Below are 22486 nucleotides of genomic sequence, written 5' to 3' on the forward strand. Positions count from 1 at the left end.
ACATTAAGCAATGTCCAGAGACATATTTGGTTGTAATAATTTGGGGGTGGGGATTGATAGTGGCATCTGGTGTGTAGAGACCAGGGATACCGCAAAGCATAGTGAAATAAACAGGACAGGCTTCTGCAGGAGACCAGTTCCAGCATGACAGGAGGGCTGCATCTAGGAATGGCTGAAGGCATTTCCCCAAACCTGAATAGGATGCATAAATTGATTATGTTTGCTGCCAGACAGCTAAAGGGCATCTTAATCTACATGTTATTGCCTCCTACTGGCCAAACACCTGAACAGCCCTAGGCTAATTCCCCCATTCTGACAATGGACTCTGTGAAGTATATATCTCTGCCTCGCCTCAGGACAAGTTGTGTTAATTAAAAGCATGGGGTCCTGAGAGGAGGAGACCTAAGACCTAAGACTCTAAGACCTTACCAGCAGTTCTCAACCTGTGAGTAGCGACCCCTTTGGGGGTCGAATGACCCTTTCACAGGGTCGCCTAAGACCATTGGAAAACACATATATAATTACATACTGTTTTTATGATGAATCACTATGCTTTAATGATGTTCAATGTGTACCAATGAAGTTGGGGTCACCACACCATGAGGAAATGTATTAAAGGGTCACGGCATCAGGAAGGTTGAGAACTACTGCAAGGCTTAGACCTTAGAACTTATCTCCTTTAGCTAAGCTCTTCTAACCCCCAAATGCCTTTCAAAATTATGCTTCGTCTCTGGACTCCTCTTTATTAATCTACGCACAGCCTTCTCCAGATTCCTGACCAGGGAATGACTCAGCACAAGAAACCCAGGTATCCGCCATCTGAGCACTAACTTTAGGATGATTTTTTTGTAATTTAGCTGAAATTCCAGTTTGTACCTGGGACCTTGTCTGTGTAGCATCCACTTACTCTGTGGCCATTTTGAATTTCCCTTCTTCCAGTGGTTCTCAGCCTTCTGGCCCTTTAAGTACAGTTCCTCATGTTGTGACCCAACCATAAAATTATTTTCATTGCTACTTCATAACTGTCATGTTGCTACTGTTATGAATCGTCATGTAAATATCTGATATGCAGGATGGTCTTAGGCGACCCCTGTGAAAGGGTCGTTCGACCCCAAAGGGATGGCGACCCACAGGTTGAGAACCGCTGGAATAAGGAATAGGGACCGTGAAACTATAGAGTAGAACTAATGAGTCAAATGATAAATAAATAAGACAGGTTTCACAACAAATTTCAAAGAGAGCCAAGGTTGAGAAACACAGCCACAGACCCCTCTAGAGGCAACTCCTTTCCACTTTTTAAGATTTTTTTAAATGACTTTCACACATCTCCACGTGCCTAAATAGCATACAAATCCTGCTATATTTTTTTAAGATTTGTTTTAATCTTTATGAATCACTTTGTTTTATTTATACATGTAGCATTAGCAAAATGATTTTTGCAAATGAATTTGAACATTATTTTAAAAGGTAACTTAAGCTCATTTACATGTATTGATATGACGAATATATATAGGGTTTCCTCCCAAAAATGTGTACATACACTTTAAATAATTATAAAGGCAATGTTTATTATAAGAAATTTCATGTTCAAAATTGAGCTATCGGCTGTTAAAGTTTGTATACATTTTATGGTACACCCTGTATATGATCTCAATTCTATTATTTTCTATTTCTTATAGAATTAGCCTGTATTTGGCATGGTTCTCTATGTGGCAATGACCATATGACTTCCAATCTCAGCATCCTCATTGGGCAAGAACATCCACTTCTAACATCCACAACATTTGACTCTAGGACAGTGGTTCACAACCTTCTGGCCCTTTAAATACAGTTCCTCATGTTGTGACCCAACCATAAAATTATTTTCGTGGCTACTTCATCACTGTCATGTTGCTACTGTTATGAATCGTCATGTAAATATCTGATATGCAGGATGGTCTTAGGCGACCCCTGTGAAAGGGTCGTTCGACCCCAAAGGGATGGCGACCCACAGGTTGAGAACCGCTGGAATAAGGAATAGGGACCGTGAAACTATAGAGTAGAACTAATGAGTCAAATGATAAATAAATAAGACAGGTTTCACAACAAATTTCAAAGAGAGCCAAGGTTGAGAAACACAGCCACAGACCCCTCTAGAGGCAACTCCTTTCCACTTTTTAAGATTTTTTTAAATGACTTTCACACATCTCCACGTGCCTAAATAGCATACAAATCCTGCTATATTTTTTTAAGATTTGTTTTAATCTTTATGAATCACTTTGTTTTATTTATACATGTAGCATTAGCAAAATGATTTTTGCAAATGAATTTGAACATTATTTTAAAAGGTAACTTAAGCTCATTTACATGTATTGATATGACGAATATATATAGGGTTTCCTCCCAAAAATGTGTACATACACTTTAAATAATTATAAAGGCAATGTTTATTATAAGAAATTTCATGTTCAAAATTGAGCTATCGGCTGTTAAAGTTTGTATACATTTTATGGTACACCCTGTATATGATCTCAATTCTATTATTTTCTATTTCTTATAGAATTAGCCTGTATTTGGCATGGTTCTCTATGTGGCAATGACCATATGACTTCCAATCTCAGCATCCTCATTGGGCAAGAACATCCACTTCTAACATCCACAACATTTGACTCTAGGACAGTGGTTCACAACCTTCTGGCCCTTTAAATACAGTTCCTCATGTTGTGACCCAACCATAAAATTATTTTCGTGGCTACTTCATCACTGTCATGTTGCTACTGTTATGAATCTTCATGTAAATATCTGATCTGCAGGATGGTCTTAGGCGACCCCTGTGACAGGGTCGTTCAACCGCCAAAGGGGTCGCAACCCACAGGTTGAGAACCGCTGCTCTAGGAGCTGATGCAGAGCCTGGGTTTTCAAAGCCCAGTTTTTAACTGGAAAGATCATTCCTCAGTAGACAAAAAGACTAACTTTGCATTTTCCTGATCTTTTGGGGCACCGAGGGAGCTACACAAAGAACTCATTTGTCAGTAGTTAAAATATTGGCAACTATTCCAAGCTGGTCATCACTTGTAAGCAAATTCTGTGCTTTAATTAGAGCTGCCTGTGACTTTTGTTTGCAAGAGGAATAGAAGGGTGCAGGAAATTGTTCCACTTAGACAATGCTGTTTCCTTTGGAGTAGATACCATTTTATGTGAAAGTCAACTTCTCTCAGTGCTGAATGTGTTTATATGTCTGTGAGTGGGGGGGTTGTATGTTATGTGGCTACGAGCACAACTGCATGTATATCAAACAGGAGAAGCTAGGTTATGCCAGAATAACAAACAGTTCCTAAATCTCAATGGCTTAGAGCAGTGGCTCTCAACCTTCTGGCCTTTTAAATACAGTTCCTCATGTTGTGACCCAACCATAAAATTATTTTCGTTGCTACTTCCTAACTGTAATGTGGCTACTGTGATGAATCGTCATGTAAATATCTGATATGCAGGATGGTCTTAGGCGACCCCTGTGAAAGGGTCATTCGACCGCCAAAGGGGTCGCGATCCACAGGTTGAGAACCGCTGGCTTAAAGCAACAAAGGTTCTTATTCACATTGCATGCTCACTGTAGGTCAGCAGAGGGTCCCGTTCTATGTTATTCTCAGTAACCCAGGCGGAGGGAGGCACTGCCTCTGCGCCTGCGCACTTGCTGAGATAAAATCGAATGTGGAGAATCATGCACTGGCTGTTAAAGCTTCTACCCAGAAGTGACACACATTCCTTCTGCTCACAGTTCATTGGTTACAGCAAATCTAACATCAAAGGGTCAGGAAACCTGAACTTCAAAGAGCAACCTGAACTTCAAAGGGTCAGAAAAATTTGATTCTGTAATATTCCCCCGGAGAACTGGGGTATTTGGTAATAGGACTAATGATGATCACAATTCCCATTGCACTGGTAATACAGAAAGTTAACCAACAGCACTGGTCTAGGAATTGAGAAGTGCGCTTTCTACTTTTGGTTTGACTCATAACTAGCTTGACAGTCGCTGTGTGTCTTCACACTTTAAATATACTAAGAGGTTTAGACCTTTTCTTTTTAATTGTTTTTTACCATCAATATCTGCCAAATGCCTGAATGCTGGTCCATGAAGACCCAAAGACCACTTGGGAGGGTCTGAGGAAGCAAGGGTTTATTTTAATTTTTTAAAATATATATTTTATTGATTTTTACAGAGAGGAAGGGAGAGGGATAGAGAGTTAAAAACATCGATGAGAGAGAAACATCCATCAGCTGCCTCCTGCACACCCCCTACTGGGGATGTGCCCGCAATCAAGGTACATACCCTTGACTAGAATCGAACCTGGGACCCTCGAGTCCGCAGGCCAACACTCTATCCACTGAGCCAAATCGGTCAGGGCAAGGGTTTCTTTTAGATTGGATACTGACCTAGAGGGTGAATGATTCTATGATTACGTGTTTTGTGAGTGGCACGATGTCCTTGGTTTTGTCTGTGCTTAGACACAGTTATGAAATGGCTTGCTTCATTGTATTTCGTCACGATGCCAGAATAATCTTGTTTGTGGATCGTATTCTATTAGAGTGTTTGTGTCCATGAGGAAAACAAAGTAGCCTGGTGTCAGCTCAGCTTGTAAATGATACTGAGGTCTAGCTGTGAATGTCAAATCCGCTCTGGATGTCAGGGGCTGCTCTTTTCTTTCCCACTCATTATGGTCGGAGGTCTGAAAAACGTGGTGGCAAGTTGGCACTCATCATTTCGTTGAGATCTAAGAGGAAGAAAGTGGTTTCTGACACTAAGCCCTAAGCACAAATAGCTTGTGCGAATTATTAGGTGTTTCTGGAGTTTGTGGTAATCTCTACTCTTTAATAAAAACCAGGGCAGCAGTCAAAAATCCCCACATCTCTGTCAACTTATCTGTAGGTACAGCTGACATGGAGCAAGGAGCATCCTTGTATGGGATAAACTGTGTCTCCCATACCCCCAAATTCATATGTGAAAGCCCTAACCCCCAACATGATGGTATTTGGAGATCAGGCAAAATAGGGTCATATGAGGTCAATGACAGAGCCATAATGATAGGACAGGGGCCCTTATAAAAAGAGAGCTTGCACCTGGCTATCCTGGCTCAGAGGTTGAGCAGCTACCTATGAACTAGAAGGTCGTGGTTCACTTCCCAGTTGGGGCACATGCCAGGGTTGTGGGCTCAATCTCCAGTAGGGGGTGTGCAGGAGGCAGCCAATCAATGATTCTCTCTCATCATTGATGTTTCTCTCTCTCTCTCTCTCCCCCTCTCCCTTCCTCTCTGAAATCAATAAAAAATAGATTTTTTTTTTTTTAAAAAGAAGAGAGCTTGCAAACATCTCTCCACGCACTCACAAAGAAGATGCCAGGTGAGCATATAGTGAGATGGTGGCCATCCATATACCAGAAAGAGCACTCTCACCAGAATCAGACCATGTGGGCACCCAGATCTTGGACTTCCAGCCTCCAAACTGTGAGAAAATGAATTTCTGCTGTTTAGTCACCCACTCTGTGGTTCAGACTAAGTCACATCCATTTGCATTGGGCCATGTATTATAGGAAGGAATCCTGTATTATCCTTGTGTGTGAGCCACCAGGCCCATGTGGTGGATAGCTTTACCTCATCAGAATAGAGGTCAAGTGATAGAATGGTAATCAATGTTACACTATAAACCTATTTTTTTTTTTTTTAAAAAAAGGATGCTCTTGAAAGTATCTGAATGGACTTTCCCCCTCTCTTCATGGTACCAGAAATGGAGCTAATATTAAGCTGCAACAAGCCCAGTGCTCTGTTAGGTTTTCCAGCAGATCCCCACATGAGCTGGGTGCCTGCAGAACACTGTTTTCCTCTAAGGCTTGCCTGGGACCAGGAGAGTCATTTTCTCCACCCACATTCATCCCTCATTTCCTTTAAACACAAAATGACTTCAAATGACTGCGTTTAAAGCATTTCATTTTGCTCTAAAACAAAACAAAATCTGTTTATTTCTTAGCTCTTCAGGCAAAGTGAGTCCTTTGTGTTCCCTGACTTCATATTAACTGGCAATGCTACTCCCTGACAGCGTGAAAGGAGGCACCACAGTGGATATCCTTAACTCTTCATTTGCAAGTTCAAAGTCTTCTAGCTGGACTTTGGTTTCTTAGCACCTTCCCTGACTCCTTCTTTCTCAATTGCCTCAAATCTTACCATGTTTTTTACTGAGTTCACCGTGTGACAGCCTACCAATGGTGCCTGCATACCCACAACCTACCCCTCCTGCCTTAACACAGATGCCACAGAGTAATATTCACACATTAATAAGGAAATGCCCTCATACTCTCACCTAAATATAATAAGTAGGGACTTGACTCCTTTGTTAGAAACAGTTTTTAAACATTACAAGCTCTTTATCCTTAGCTGCCCTTTCCACAGTCAAGACAGCTCATGAGTTGTGACAATTATCTTCATAGAATTGCTTATTTTTATATTACAGATGTAATAAATAAATGTAATAGAACCACAGGCTATTAGAAAAAAATATCTTTCTAATAATTGTAATGCACCTCTATTGCCTATAAAAATGGTTAGCATATAGAAAGTGCTTAATAAGTATTGACTAACTGAATGAACCCATGATTTTATAGTTAAAAAAACTAAGATCTGCTAGTATATTAAATTTCTTAATCTGGCAAGTTAGCGCAGAACCAGTAACCTAAACTCACCCAGATATTTGTAATGTTCACTGAAGAGTCTCTTCATGTTGTGCAAAGTCTTTTAGTTTATTTTTGCTTTGATGTCAAACTCAAAAACATCGTTGCCAAGACTAAGACCAAGGAATTCATGCCCTACGTTTTCTTCTAGGATTTGGTTATAGCTTCAGTTATTACATTCAAGTCTTCAGTCCATTTTGAGTTCATTTTGTTGCTAGGGTATAACATAGGGTCCAGTTTCATTCTTTTGCATGTAAATATCCAGTTTTCCTAACACCATTACCGAAGATGCTATCTTTTTCCCCATTGTATATTCTTGGCTTCTGGGTTAAATATTAACTAACTATATATGTATGGGCTTACTTCAGGGCTTCCTATTCTGTTCCATTGATCTGTGTGTGTGTATACATGTCAACATGATATTATTTTCGTTGCTATAGCTTTGTAATATAATTTGAAATTAGAATGTGACAATTCCAGTTATCTTCTTCTTTAACAAGATTTCTCTGGTTCTTTGGGTCTTTTGTGGTTCCATGCAAATTTTAGATTTTCTTTTTATTTCTGAGAAAAACCATTGGAATTTGATAAGGACTGCATTTAATCTGTATATTTATTGAGACAGTATGGACATTTTCACAACAGCCACCTCCCCCGGTCTTGATGGGCTGGCCTCATGTAGGTGATGCCCCACATCAGTCAGTTTGGCCCACGCTTCTGATTGCTTCTCAGACCTTGATGACTGTCCCAGCCATGGTCTTTGTGCTTAGTGGCTCTCAGTGACTGAGCATGTGTCAAGGTTCCAGAAAGGACGATGACTAGCAGCAATAGATGCAGGCCATTTCCATTTGGGTATTTTCTGTCATCTGATGTGTAGGAGCCACTCAGCTAGTTTCTGGATTTGTCTCAGAAGGAATTTTTCTATGTGTAGCTGTGTATTTGGTGCATCCATGGGAGAAGGGAAATTCAGGAACCTCCAAATTGCCATCTTTGTCCAAAGTCCTGTGTTTTTAATTATTGTTTCCAACTGTGTTCTCACTCCCTCCTTATTTGAGAAGAATTTAATAACTTCATTTCTTAGCTTTCCAGCCACTTGCAGTTATGAAAGCAGTTTTATTTGAGTTTTTATGACTCAGTTCTGTGTTGTTGTTTTTTACAAAGTCAATGTCATATTAAATCCAAAGCCTTTCTCTTCTCCCCAGAGGAAAAGCTAAACTTGTGTCTCTGGCAGCTTGCATGCAGGGGATTTTCAGAGCCTGATGATTGATTTTGAACACAAGGTCTGCTCTCCTACCATTTTCACTCCATCTTCTTTGCAATGTGGTATAAAGAAAAGAGCTGCAAATGCCCGGTGTGCCATTATACTAGGGTTCAGGTGAGGTTGCTCTCTTCTCATAGCTTGGTTACCATTTCTGCTCTGGATTCTTTGGAGAAAAGGTAGTTCTCATAGGCCACCCTGATGAGGGCACTGGTCAGCTGCTTCCCCCACATTCTGCTGACGTTCAGGATTCTGCCACTGAGAGTTCCCAAGAATGCTGTAGTCTAATACTTTACAGTGGCTCCTACATCTGTAGTCATGGAGAATAGAAGGACCTCTGTTAACAAACATAACAATCTACCCAAAGGAGACTTTCCCGTCCTGTAAGTCTTCCTTTTGGACACATATGAGAGAAGAGAGTGTGCAATTCTGCCCAATGGTAAATCTCAGCAAGCCGTACAGGGAGGCAACAGCCTCAAACATCTAGTGGAGACGTGAACTCGAAAGTTGGACAATGAGGTGCTAAGTCCCTGTTTTTCTCTGTCAGAAATTTCAGTACTGTTCACTAACACTAATCTACTATACTGTCAGTAATTTTAATGTTGTGTGAGGCACCTTGAATGTATCTATCTATGTATACCATATATATAATGTACATATATACAGGGGGGCCTTGACTTACGAGTGTCCCAACTAACGAGTGTTTTGAGATACCAGCTGTCTCTCAGCCGATTTTTTGCAGAGTTGACAGAGTAATTTGAGTTAACGAGCTCCTTAACGAGCTCGGTCTCAGAACGAATTAAACTCGTAAGTCAAGGCCCCACTGTATATAATGCACACATAATAATGCATATATAGGCTTACATGTTTATATCTTATAGTATTATGAATATAACATGTGTAAATACATAGATATATTTATTTATGCATACAGTCATATATATATACTCAAGTATCTTATACGCACGCATGTATATTTATGTACCTATGTAGTGAGTTGGGTGTGGGAATAGGAAAACCATGACATTTCCCTGGGTTGCATGCATCATGTGGCTCTCCTTTCTCCAGTTTCTTCTATTTATTTAGTGTGGTTTTCATTTTCTTTAAGTGTTCTGAGATGAATCTTAATCAAAAGAAAATGTCAGATGGAATCTTATTTTTAATAAGAAAATAATTAGAGAGTATTAAAAGAGAAAGACAAAGCAAAAAACCCTTGATGAGGAAGCAAAAGATGATAAATGGTAGCAGTGAAGAAAAAAAAGCAGACAGACCTGAGTAGAATGAATGGTGTGAATGAGGTAATACATAGAGGGGCTGTCTATACTAGGACAAATGTTGATAAAGCTTTTGTACTACATCCTACAACTTGTGAAGGACAAAGGAAAATTATTACTTATTCTAATATTATCTTATATCTTACAATAATAACAAAAATTAAGAGTGTAATAAAGCAATTGAAGGAGAGGAGGTGGACCAAAGAAAACTTTTATACATTGTTGGCATGAGTATAAATTGATAAAACTTCTTTGGAAAACAATGGGACATAATCTCACAAAGTTGAACATGTGCACATGTAAGTACATATCACTAAGAAACTCTCACAATTATGTTCCAGAATATGTGCAAGATTCTCCATGACAACAATCCTTGTAAAGGCAAAAAACACAAAAACCCTCAAATGCATCAGAAAATTCCAATTGTCCACTGACAGGTAAAAGAATAAGATAGATTGTGGTATATTAACAAAAGACAATCATTCATCAATAACAATAAATGAGGTAAATTATGGCAAATGCTGATTAGCTTGTCAATGCAGCTATTTCTTCTTCTTCCTGGCATTATAGCTAGACTTCATTTTTTCAGCTGCCCTTCTATTCATGTGTGACCATGTGTGTCAGTTGGGATCCTCTAAGAAACCAACACAAAGATGAAATTCGGAGTACAAGAGTTTTATTGAAAATGAGCTCTGTGAACAACAAAGGGAAGAGGGAGCAAGAGTCGGCAGGGAGAGCCTTAAGCCATGATGCAGGTCTGATCCACATGAACAGAGAGGGGAAGGATGAGCCGGTAAAGAAAAAGTTATACTGCATGCAACTCCAAGAAAGTTTTGGCCAGTCTGATGGTAAGTTCCAGCACAAAGATTGCCCACTGATAAATTCTGCACTGGGTAGAAATACTAGTATCCAGACCCACTTGCAGTGCTTGTCCATTGGCTGGGAACTGTCTGGTAAAGTCTGGCCTCAGCTATTATGATGTGATAGATTCTAAAGGTACTCAGCTGGAAGCAGTCAGCTCACTGTACTCCTTTCAGCGGCTTCTGTGTTGGAAGGAATCTGAGAAGCACACCTCCATGGCTGCCACACCATATGACTATGTTTTCACAAATGGAGCACAAGAAGAAGTGATTTGTGCCACTTGTGGACATGACCCATAGAAACAGCTACACTAATAAAAGAGAAAGATGCAAATTGACTGTACCTTCGTGGTGCCCACCAGCCAATCAGGAGTGAGTATGCAAATTAACTCAACAAAGATGGTGGGTTAATTTGCATATGCAGGTGCTGAACAGCTGGGGGCGGGGCAGGACGCAGGCATTCTGCACTGCCGCAGCTGCTCCGGGCCTCTGGGCAGCATGGAAAGGGAGAAAGGCGGCTCCCAGCCGGAGCGAAGGCGGTGCCAGCAGCCAGGGGAAGAAGGCCCATTCTTGCACGAATCTTCGTGCATCAGGCCTCTAGTCTTATGTGAATCCTCCATGTTTTTCCTACCTCTGCAATTTGACAAACCATAGATTGAAGACATAGAGAATAAGACGGAGAGATTCTAAATTCCTAATTTACCACTTAGACAACAGCCACCCATTATTAAAGCATGTACGTTTCAGACTTTATGCAGGAGAGAAATGCATTTCTTTTGTGTTACAGTATTGAGATTTGAGGGTTTGTCTATTATGACAGCTAATTATACACTAAATCATGCTTTTAGTGACTCATTAAATCACAGATGAATCTTGGATATGCAATTTTGAGAAAGAAAAGCAGATCTCAGAAGACAAAATACAGTAAGCTATAATTTTATAGACTCAAAAACAAGTAAATCTAATAATATATTGCTTAAGAATGATGGGAAAAGTGTGCAGTAAGATTAATCACAACTTCTCAGGTAATAATTATATTGTCCTCTGTAATCCTTCTTTGTATGGAAACACTTGTTAAATGTAGAGGCTTCCCGGTAGATGTAAAATCAATGCTATGGTTTCTTAGGGACTATCAAATATTACTATCAAAAATCTCTTATTCCTTGGGGAAACAATTGATGTTTTGAAATAAAGATTTTTCTCTAAGAGGTATCAATGAATCATTAAACTTGAGAGATAAACTGAAAATTCAAAATATATTTGTACGCTCAATATCAGACATGGATCAAATTAAATTTGAAAGTGTATTTAGTAAGCAACTATATTTAGCTGCAGTTACACAGACTGAAAAATAGTGGCTTAAACACACAATCATATCTTTTCTCCAAATAAAGGAGTCTGAAATTTGGAAGTCCGGAGCTGGTTTGGAATTCCAAAGTGTCTGCAGGAAATCAGAATGCCTTCTTTGTGCTCCCATATACCAGTATATGGTTTCCATTCTTAAAGGTAAAGATGGCTGCTAGATCTCTACTATCTAACTGCATTTCAAGTAGCAGAAAGTGCCAAGGGCAACCTCCCAGAAGTCAGCTTTCTTTAATCAGCCTTCCAGAAAGTTCCAAGCAACAGTTATGCTTTCCTTTCAGCACGGGAGCTAAAAATAAAGTCTCTATTCTAGATGGTCATATGCACAGCTGAAAACAGATTTCTACTAAAGGAAGAGGGGTAGAATGTCTATTGTTGTTTCCAAACCTTGGCTATTATAAAATAATATTGATATTAACATAGGGGTGCATACATTCTATTGAATTGGTGTTTTGGATTCTTAGGATATATTCCCAGAAGTGGAATCACTGAGTCAAAAGGAAGTGGCTTTTAATCTTGATAGATAATTTTGGTTTAGAGCATTAGTGTAAACAGCATAAATAATTTTCACAAATTATATGAAAATATTGGCTATAGTAATGTAATTAGGAATTTTGCTATCATTAAGGCAAGAAAAAAATCATGAAATGAACATGATAATTAATAAATTATATTTGCTTATTTTATTATTCACCTAAACATTACTAACCCATCAGCAGAATAATTAGATATGCATAACTATGATTAATTGTAGTAGTTTACCTTTCAAAATACAAACTTTGTTTTTATAAAAGTTTGTTTGATAACATAAGAGGATAGGATATGTGGATATATTTTATGTTTACCAGTTTGTTAGCTTGATTTGTAAATTTTATCTATTCATTCATATAGTAACTGGACTTCCATGTGTAATCTTGCACTGGGCCAGCATGTCTTTTTCCTCTTGTACCTGGGAAAATGTTGAAGCAGGGAAAAATCCTCTATAGAAATCTACCAGGCAATGCTGCATTTTGTTCTACCTTCTTTTTGCTCAATAGGTTGCCTACAGTACATGCCCCAACCAGGATCAAATCCAAAACCTAGGTATTGCTCTGACCAGGAACTGAAGCTGCAAGCTTTTGGTGTGCAGGATGACATTCCAACCAGCTGAGCCACCCGGCCAGGGAAAAACATCTTTTTAATTATTATGGTTATTATTTTTCTTCACTTTTTTGAAATCTTTAATTGTTGATGTGATGGAACCCTGAGAAAGAAGATACCTACTAAGAGGGGTTCTCAGTGGCTTAAGTTAGCTCCAATTTAAAACAAACAAACAAACAAACAAACAAACAGAGACTAGCAGCAATTTCTACTTAGGGGCCTCAAGCAAATTGCACTTCAGGGAGAATCCTTCACTAAGCTGCCTACCTCCCACACTGAACTACCTGCCTGCACTGTGTCCCTGTCATCTTAGCCATCCTTATAAGTGTGTTCTTGGAATAGTATTTCAACCAATAGGACCAAGGATTTTCCCATCCAATCAGAGATGGGCACCTATATCCCCATCACCATTTTCACTCATTTGAGCAGCTCCATTCTGACAATCAGGACAGCAACTTTTGAACCAATCAGACAGTGAGGATTGGAAGTCCTGATTTGCATGAGAGCAAAACAATCAGGAACCAAGGGCAGGGACTTCTGTCTATATCAGTCATCTCCCCTCTGGCTTGGCGATTGCACTTTCCACAGGCTGGAGCTGAAACAGTGAAGATGAAATACAAAAGACATCTCACCTGGACAGAGCAGAGCAGGGCAGGGCAGGGCAAGACAGAGCAGAGCAGACCGAACCAGAATGGAGTGGAGAAGAGCAGAGCTGTCCAACTGGAGGGTGCCTAAACCCAGGGCCTCCTAGCCCCAGGGCCATCTCTCCCCAGGGCCTCACAGCCCTGCTGTTTCCAGCATGCTGATTTGCCGGGGCTCCTCACACAGGGCACCACCTTGCCGGGGTTGACCAGCAGCCCCTGAACAATGGATGAACAGATGACTCAGACACAGTTTGACTGTGAAAAAGAGGGCTAAGGGGCCCCTGGTTCTAGTGGCCAGGGCAGCCTCGATTGCCTGCCTCGTTAGGCCTTTATTGGAATTTTTATCTTTAGGTGCAATCAGTAGGGTGAGTAATCTTGGGAGGACACATCCGTTTACATTGTCCTGTAGGCAAGGGCACCCAGGGAGTAAGCATAAGGATTCCAGTAAACACCCTGGGGTCTGCACATGCACAGGCTTGTTTGGAAAGATCAAGGAATTATCAGGGGCACCGCCTTCCACACTCCCCTGAGTCTCCCCTAAGTCAGAATTCTTATAAACAGGGCAGGCGGCTTACCACACACTTCCCTTTTCTCAGAATGTCCTCCTGACAACTTTCCAACCAAGTCTCGTGTGCTCCCCAACACTGATTCATAATTGAACTGTAACACTGTTGAGCTGTCCAACAGTCTCATGCTCTTCTCACAGTCATGCTCTTCTCACAGCCGTGATGTTTCACAATTGACCTGTTTGCACTGAATAAAGTTTTCTTCTTCACTGCCCCCAAATTGGGGATTCTTGTTGCTGTTGAATTGATACCGACAACTATTGATTGATTGACAACATAAAATAAAATGCTTAGCTGAGGCTGGATTTTAGCTATGGCCAAGTGAGGAAATGAGAAAATCCTTTCCCAAAATAGGAATTACAAAGCTATAAAAAATTGACAAAACAACCATTTCAGTGTTCTGGAAAATGACCGAAGTCACATAATAATCTGAGGGGCATTTATGCTTGAAACCTGCTGAATTTCAGATAAGAACCATGGGACTTGTATGGCACTCTTGCTGTCGCTGCTCCCATGGACAAAGCAAATCATTTGCTCCCCAAGCTCAGTAAGTGAAAATGTTCTGCCAGTTTTTCTGCTGCAGTTGATGGGTGGTGCCCATGCCATGCAGTGTTGAGTGGTGCCCATGCCATGCAGTTCACTTCCAAGTTTTATTATCCTAGATAATAAAAGCCCAGGGACCATAACGGTGGAACGACCGGAACAACCACGCGACCAGTCACTATGAGGTGCATTGACCACCTCTCAGTCCCTTCCCCCCAGCCCGCAGGCTCAGATTTTCGGATGGCAAACGGGGGACCAGGGTGGCTGGTGGCAGCGGTGGGGTGGAACCAGGGGCTGGCGAGGGGAACCGGGTGGCTGGCAGCAGCAGGGCAGGACCAGGGACTTGTGAGCAGGCAGAAGATGGCTCTGATTGCAGGCTAGGCCTAGGGACCCTACCTGTGCACGATTTCATGCACTGGGCCTCTAGTATTATAACAAGAGGGAAGCTATCAAAAACTAAAAGGTAGTGACAGAAAGATACCAGAGTTAACATGAAGGGACAATTTGAGCATCAAATTGAATAATAAATAATGAATATAATTTATAAATATATTGAATTAATTAAATATTACAAATGTCTAGTAATATTCCAAAATAAAAAAAATAGAAAGAAAAATTATCATGATTGGACAAAATTGAGAGAAACAGCAGCATAAGATCTTTATCAAAATTGGCAAATAAGTGAATAAGCATTTAGTTTGTCTTTCTACTATGAACCATTTTTTAGACTGCCAATTAGAAAATAACCACTTTGCAATCCCTAGTAAAACAACGGATTCTTTAATGAGCATCAACAGATAAAACCCAGATGAGAGGTTGAGTGGGAAATTGACAATGGCAGGACCAGGCTGCTGGCAACTAAACTCACTGATTACATATAGCACCATTGATAGTAAGACAATCAATACTATGCATCTTCTGAGTTGATATGCTGTATAAAGTGCATAGCCTCGCCTATAAAAGAGTTTTATCAATAATATTGAAGCTGAATCTAATCAAGCTTCTAGTACTAATCCCCACTTATCAAAAATGTAAGGGATGTAAAGCAGTGGTTCTCAACCTTCCTAATGCTGCGACCCTTTAATACAGTTCCTCATGTTGTGGTGACCACCAACCATAAAATTATTTTCGTTGCTACCTCATAACTGTAATTTTGCTACTGTTATGAATCATAATGTAAATATCTGATAGGCAGGATGTATTTTCATTGTTACAAATTGAACATAATTAAAGCCTAGTGATTCATCACAAAAACAATATGTAATTATAGATGTGTTTTCCGATGGTCTTAGGCAACCCCTGTGAAAGGGTCGTTTGACCCCCAAAAGGTTCACGACCCATAGGTTGAGAACCGCTGATGTAAAGGAATAAGTTAAGTGATACCACAAGGAAAAAACTGCCATATCAATAATATGCACCATTCTATAGGAACATGGGCCTGACTTCTGCAATCAGAAAATAGGCAGGCCTGGCTGGCATGGCTCAGTGGTTGAGCATTGACTTGTGAACCAAGAGGTCATGGTTCCATTCCTGGTCAAGGCACATGCCCGGGTTGCAGGCTCAATCCCCAGTGGGGAAGGGGGAGTATAGAAGGCAACTGATCCATGATTCTCTTTCATCATTGGTGTTTCTATCTCTTTCCCTCTCTGAAATCAATACAAATAAAAAATAAGAAAATAGGCAGGAAAAATAAGAAACAAAATGGGAGTGCGGGCTCATTTATATTAAAAGAAATTTTGAAGGAAGTAAGAGCCTGTGGCAATGTGTGGACAATGCTTAGATCCTGCTTCAAATAAACTAATCGTAAGGCTGGCCAGGCGATATCATTACTTTTATAATTAATTTTGCAACTGTCTTTTATTATGCAGATGTCTGCAGTATAAAAAAGTAATGAATGACTCCATGTATTAATATGGTCTGTAGAAATTAGATCCTATGGATAATTATAAGCCACTCTGTTTGAAACAGTGAATTGGGCATTTCCACACTGGATCATAAAAACTAGACTGGTCAGCATTTGTGCCCTTCACTATCGGATAGTGATGAGGTTATAATGAAACAAACAAACAAATAAAGCATAAAGTAGGAAGGAGACTCTAGAAATAACCTAACCCCACCTCCCACCTATTGAAAAAATTCTATCAATTCAGAGCTATCTAAACCAGTGGTTCTCAACCTGTGGGTTACGACCCCTTTGGGGGTCGAACGACCCTTTCACAGGGGTGGCCTAAGACCATCAGAAAACACATCTATAATTCCATATTGTTTTTGTGATGAATCACTATGCTTTAATTATGTTCAATTTGTCACAATGAAATTGGGGGTCACCACAACATGAGGAACTGTATTAAAGGGTCACAGCATTAGGAAGGTTGAGAACCACTGAAAACAGATAGATCGTCATCTCATTTCTACCTTTAATATGTTTTGACCCGGAGAGCCCACCACCTTCTGAAGATCTCAAGTTAGAAAGAGCTGACATATGCTATCTTTAGCCCCTTGGTCCTGGTTTTGTTTCTGAGTGCTCAGGGAAAGCACATTCCCTCTTCAATACTAGCCTTTCATACATTCAAAGAACAATATCATGCTTGACCTCAGGCCTTCCAGGTAAACCTCCCCAGTTCCTTCACCCAGGCCCCGTATAACAGCATTTTCAGACCTTTTGCAATTTTGCCACTTCCATGGAATCCTGAATTGACTCCATCTGGTAGAGAAATTCTCCCAACATTATCTCAGTCTACGGAGTGTTTTAGTTAGTACCCAGGGAGTTCAGAAAACTCCATTTTCATACTAATTCAAAACGTAAGACTCCAATAACCTCTAATTTTACAGTGAATATTCATAAACATTTGTACTGTGCTCAGTATGATGCAATCAGATTTTAAAATTCATTTTTATTCTTGAGTGGGAAGCAAGCTCCAAAAATTTGGGAACTAGTCCACCCGAGTGGACACGATTTATGAGTAACATTCCTAAATTGCTTGGATGTTTGTCATGTCTGAGTTGAAAAATGCAAATGAATGTGTTGCTGGTTCCATAAATCTGGTACGGGAATATTTTATTTTTGAATTGGAAAAAATATATTGTACTCTTTAAAAAGTAACTTGGCACAGAATACGACTAGATACCTGCCACAGGAGGAACCAACAATAACAAAAGCCCCTCAGTTTATTCTTTCATATGTTTTTATTGGTAATCAGATGTTAAACGTGAACAGATGTGCTGCTAATCTTCAGAAAGATTTAAAAAAATGTTTCTTGTTGTGTAAATATGCACGTTTAGGTAAAATCTATGAAGCCACTAAAATATCATAGCCACCCTTTCAGTATTTACTGCACAGTTTTGCAACAAACCCTAAAGTGTGGCAAATCATACACACATTCCAAAGGAAATATGAAGTTATATTTTTGAATCATTTCCTCTAGAAATGTGTTAGACAAAATAGACAAATCAATGTGCTGTCTTCCATACCAGGAGGAAAAACAAAATTTAATATTGATAAGGAGTAATGTTCAAGCTGTTTTTTAGGTAATGAATGCATGATGAAGAAGTGATGAAATTCCCGTGTCCATATCTTTATACTTCCAAGTGGTTTTTATCAGTACTAGAGCATGAACTGATCCAAATATAAATATAACTCATTCTTTCTTTAATATAAACAATAGGTCCAACCTTTTCTATGTCATCATTACATATATCAGCATAGTCACCTTTCTTCAGGATGCTTCTATATATAACTACCAAACTAATTGGATTACTGATTAAGATTCTGTGAACATTCTTGCTGATATGTTTTGCCATTTTCACCTAATATGGGATGTTAGAGCAAAGTATTTTAACTGTAATTAGGAATGCTAAGTATAGATAATAACATTTTGTCTTTTAACACTTCTTTATAGCTCTAGCTGGTGTGGCTCAGTGGATAGAGCATCAGCCTGAAGACTGAAGGGTCCCAGGTCCGATTCCAGCCAAGGGCACATACCACAGTTGCAGGCTCCTCCCCAGCCCGGGCCCTGGTCTGGGTGCGTGCAGGAGGCAACCAAGCGATGTTTCTCTCACATTGATATTTCTCTGTCTTTCCCTCTCTCTTCCACGCTCTCTAAAAATCAATGGAAAAATATCCTCGGGTGAGGATTAACCAAAAAAAAATTCTTTACAGTTTCCCTATTATTTTCACTTAAATTAAGATGGAAGCATGGCGAGTAGAATAAGTCTCCTGTCAGTCACGTGAGGAACAGGTCCTAGAAGGGAGCCTTAGAAAGAGAGAATACTGCAAAGCAGAAGGAAAAGATGGCACCTCACACAGGAAACTTGCTCAAGTAAGAGAAACAAAGATTCAGACAAGCATCACTGTATAAGCAATTTGTCCATCATATGTTTTTCCCAGGGATAACTGCCCTTTGCCCCCTGTGAAGCAGAATAAAGTCTTAGAGTAGGAGAGAGTAGTACTTACAAAGATAGACCCTGAAGTCACACTGCCTGAGCTGTACTCCTGGCTTGGCATTTCCTAGCTAGGTTAACTGATGCAACTTACTTCATCATTCTGTTCCTCAGTTTGTTTGGTTTTTTTTAAAATATATTTTTATTGATTTCAGAGAGGAAGGGAGAGGGAGAGAGAAATAGAAGCATCAATGATGAGAGAGACTCATTGATGGGCTGCCTCCTGCACGCCCCCTACTGGGGATCAAGCCCGAAACCTGGGCATGTGGTTCTGACCAGAAATCGAACTCAGTACCATTTAGTCCATGGGCCGATGCTCTATCCACTGAGCCCAGAATTAAAAGATAAAAAGCACTTATATCATACAGTCATCCCTTGGTATCTTTAGAATATTGGTTCCAAGACACCTCCCACCACACACATATACCAAAATTTGCGGATGCTCAAGTCCTTTATAATAAAACTAGAGGCCCGGTGCACAAAAATTTGTGCACTCGGGGGGGGAGAGGGGGTCCCTCAGCCCCGCCTGTGCCCTCTCACAGTCTGGGACCCCTTGGGAGATAACGACCTGCTGGCTTAGGCCTGCTCCTGGGTGGCAGAGGGCAGGCCCAATCCCTAGGTGGTCGGGCTCAGAGCAGGGCCAATTGGGGAGTTGGGGCACCGCCCCCTGTCATGCACAGAGCAGGGCGGATTGGGAGGTTGCGATGCCACCCTCAGTCACGCTCAGGGTAGGGCCGATCAGGGGGTTGGGGATCTCCCCCCTGTCACTCACAGAGCAGGGCCGATAGGGGAGTTGGGACACCTCCCCCGTCACACACAGAGCAGGGCGGATCAGGGGATTGGGGCGCTGCCCTCTATCACCCACAGAGCAGGGGCCAATCAGGGGGTTGGGGCGCCGCCACTGTCACACTCAGGGCAGGGCCGATGGGGAGGTTATGGCTCTACCCCATCACACACAGAGCAGGGCCTGTGGGGGGGGGGCGGGTTGGGGTGCCGCCACTCTCACACTCAGGGCAGGGCCAATGGGGAGGTTATGGCTCTACCCCATCACACACAGAGCAGAGCCCGTGGGGGGCGGGGTTGGGGCACCGCATGCTGTCACACACAGAGCCGCAGAGCGATCAGGGGGTTGGGGAGCTCCCCCATATCAGGCACAGAGCAGGGCTGATCAGGGGGCTAGGGTGCCGCCCACTGTCACACACAGAGCAGGGCTGATCAGGGGGTTGGGGCGCTGCACCCTGTGACACACAGAGCCGCAGGGCGACCAGGGGGTTGAGGAGATCCTCCCTATCAGGTACAGAGCAGGGCTGATCAGGGGGTTGGGGCGCCTTCCCCTGTCACGAACAGAGCAGGGCAGATAGGGAGGTTGTGGCCCCGCTCCCTGTCACACACAGAGCCGCAGGGCGATCAGGGGTTTGGGCGCTGCCCCCTGTCACACTGATCCCGGTACCAGGAGGCCTCTCAGCTCCGTTGATCCTGGTGCCAGGAGGCCTCACGGCTCCGCCGATCCCGGTGCTGGGAGGCATATTACCCTTTTACTATATAGGATAGAGGCCTGGTGCACGGGTGGGGGCCGGCTGGTTTGCCCTGAAGGGTGTCCTGGATCAGGGTGGGGGTCCCCACTGGGGTGCCTGGCCAGCCTGGCTGAGGGGATGATGGCTGTTTGCAGCTGGTCACACACCCTTCAGGGTGGGGGTCCCCACTGGGGTGCCTGGCCAGTCTGGGTGAGGGGCTGAGGGCTGAAGCTCCCAACTGCTCCTTTTTTTCTTTTTCTTTTTATTCTGGGCCAGCTTTAGCTCTGACTCCAGCTCTGAGGCCTCTGCTGCTGAAAGCAGGTATCTGGTTTGTTTCGGTTCTATAATTGAAACGATGTATAACTCCAGCTCTGAGATCCCGGCTCGCTGAAAGCAGGTTTCGGGGGTTTTGTTTAGCTTCTATATTTGTAACAATGTTTCAAACTGCAAGCTCAGAGGCTGGCATGGCAGGCGGGGAACGTTGGTTTCCTCCGTCACTGAAGCAAGCAAGCCTCATGTTAGTTTCAAGCTGCCTGGCTGCCGGCCGCCATCTTGGCTGGCAGTTAATTTGCATATCACCCTGATTAGCCAATGGGAAGGGTAGCGGACGTACGCTAATTACCATGTTTCTCTTTTATTAGATAGGATGTCATAGCATTTGCATATAACCTACACACGTCCTTCTGTATACTTTAAATCTTCTCTAGATTACTTATAATACCCAATACAATGTAAATGCTATGTGAAGAGTTGCTATACTTTATTTTTTAGGGAATACTGACAAGAGAAAAGTCTGTACATATTCAGTACATATGCAACCATCATAGGTAACTACATAGTACATGTCAGCAACAACATAACATTTTTTTCTCCGAATATTTTTGGTTTGCAGTTGGTTGAACCTGCAGATGTGGAACCTGTGGATGTAAAAGGCCAACTGTACTTACCATGTGTCAGGTGTTATTCAAAGTCTAGCCATTAAATGTTTTATCTTAACCTCAAGTGTGGTTTGCAGTATAGGAGGAAGGGACATGAGTTCACCTTTGGGAGATCGATACCTCCTTGGCACACTGGCAATAAGAATTAGTGAGACTCCAATAGGAAGATGAATATTAGAGGTAAGTATTTGTGCAAAACGTTCATCTTTTCCTTTGCAGTTGGAGAGGCTTTCTCCATTGCTAAACACGGAAGAAAAGGGTTTTTAATTACATTAGGAAAACATTGGATTTCCTATGAGCTCTTAATTTAGTAAATATTTACCAAGTATTTATATATTAGACAGTATGCCAGGTGCTAGAGACACATACAATGTGGTAATTGTGTACATTTAATAATATTGTAGGCTTGTGCAAGGGAGGGACTGTGTTTTATTATTTTTTTTTATATTCTGCACAGTACTTTACTCATAAAAGGAGAATAGTAACTATTTTGAAAATGTAACATTATTTAAGTAGAAACTGACAAATGTATAAACACTTTTTTAAAAAATATATTCCATTGATTTTTTACAGAGAGGAAGGGCGATAGAGAGTTAGAAACATCGATGAGAGAGAAACATCAATCAGCTGCCTCCTGCACGCCCCCTACTGGGGATGTGCCCACAACCAAGGTACATGCCCTTGATCAGAATCCAACCTGGGACCCTTGAGTCCGCAGGCTGATGCTCTATCCACTGAGCCAAACCGGTCAGAGCTGTATGAACAATTTTTTATGGGCATTAATTATTTATACTGACATTCTAGCAATATATGTGCCTTTGACTCCATTGGAGAAATATGATGACTGAATATAGTCAGTTCTTCAAAGATGTCAAGAATCTATTTAGCTGGCAAATAGGAGGCTCTGCTAGAACTCTCTGTTTTGGCATCCCTCCAGCCCCACCCTCGTGCACTACCAACTGACACCCACCTGCAGGCGTACACCCCAATTCTAACATGAATTGGGAACTGATTGAGTTGCTCTAGTCCCATATCAAATGGAGTTCACGATCAGGAAAAAAATCAATAACCACAGTTTCCTGCAATGTTCCCTTGGTTGATAAACTGTAATTCTCTGCCCTATCTCCCAATTTAGAAGATGGGCTTCTTTATTAATTTGATTCCAGCAATTTCTTTAGGCTTTTCATATTCTCTGAGCTTGGTGCCCTGCTTTATACTTGCAGTTCCCCATTTCTAGGCGAAGGAATAGTGAATTT

The sequence above is a fragment of the Myotis myotis genome, unplaced genomic scaffold (genome assembly GCF_014108235.1).
Source record: "Myotis myotis isolate mMyoMyo1 unplaced genomic scaffold, mMyoMyo1.p scaffold_m19_p_4, whole genome shotgun sequence".
NCBI lineage: Eukaryota > Metazoa > Chordata > Mammalia > Chiroptera > Vespertilionidae > Myotis > Myotis myotis.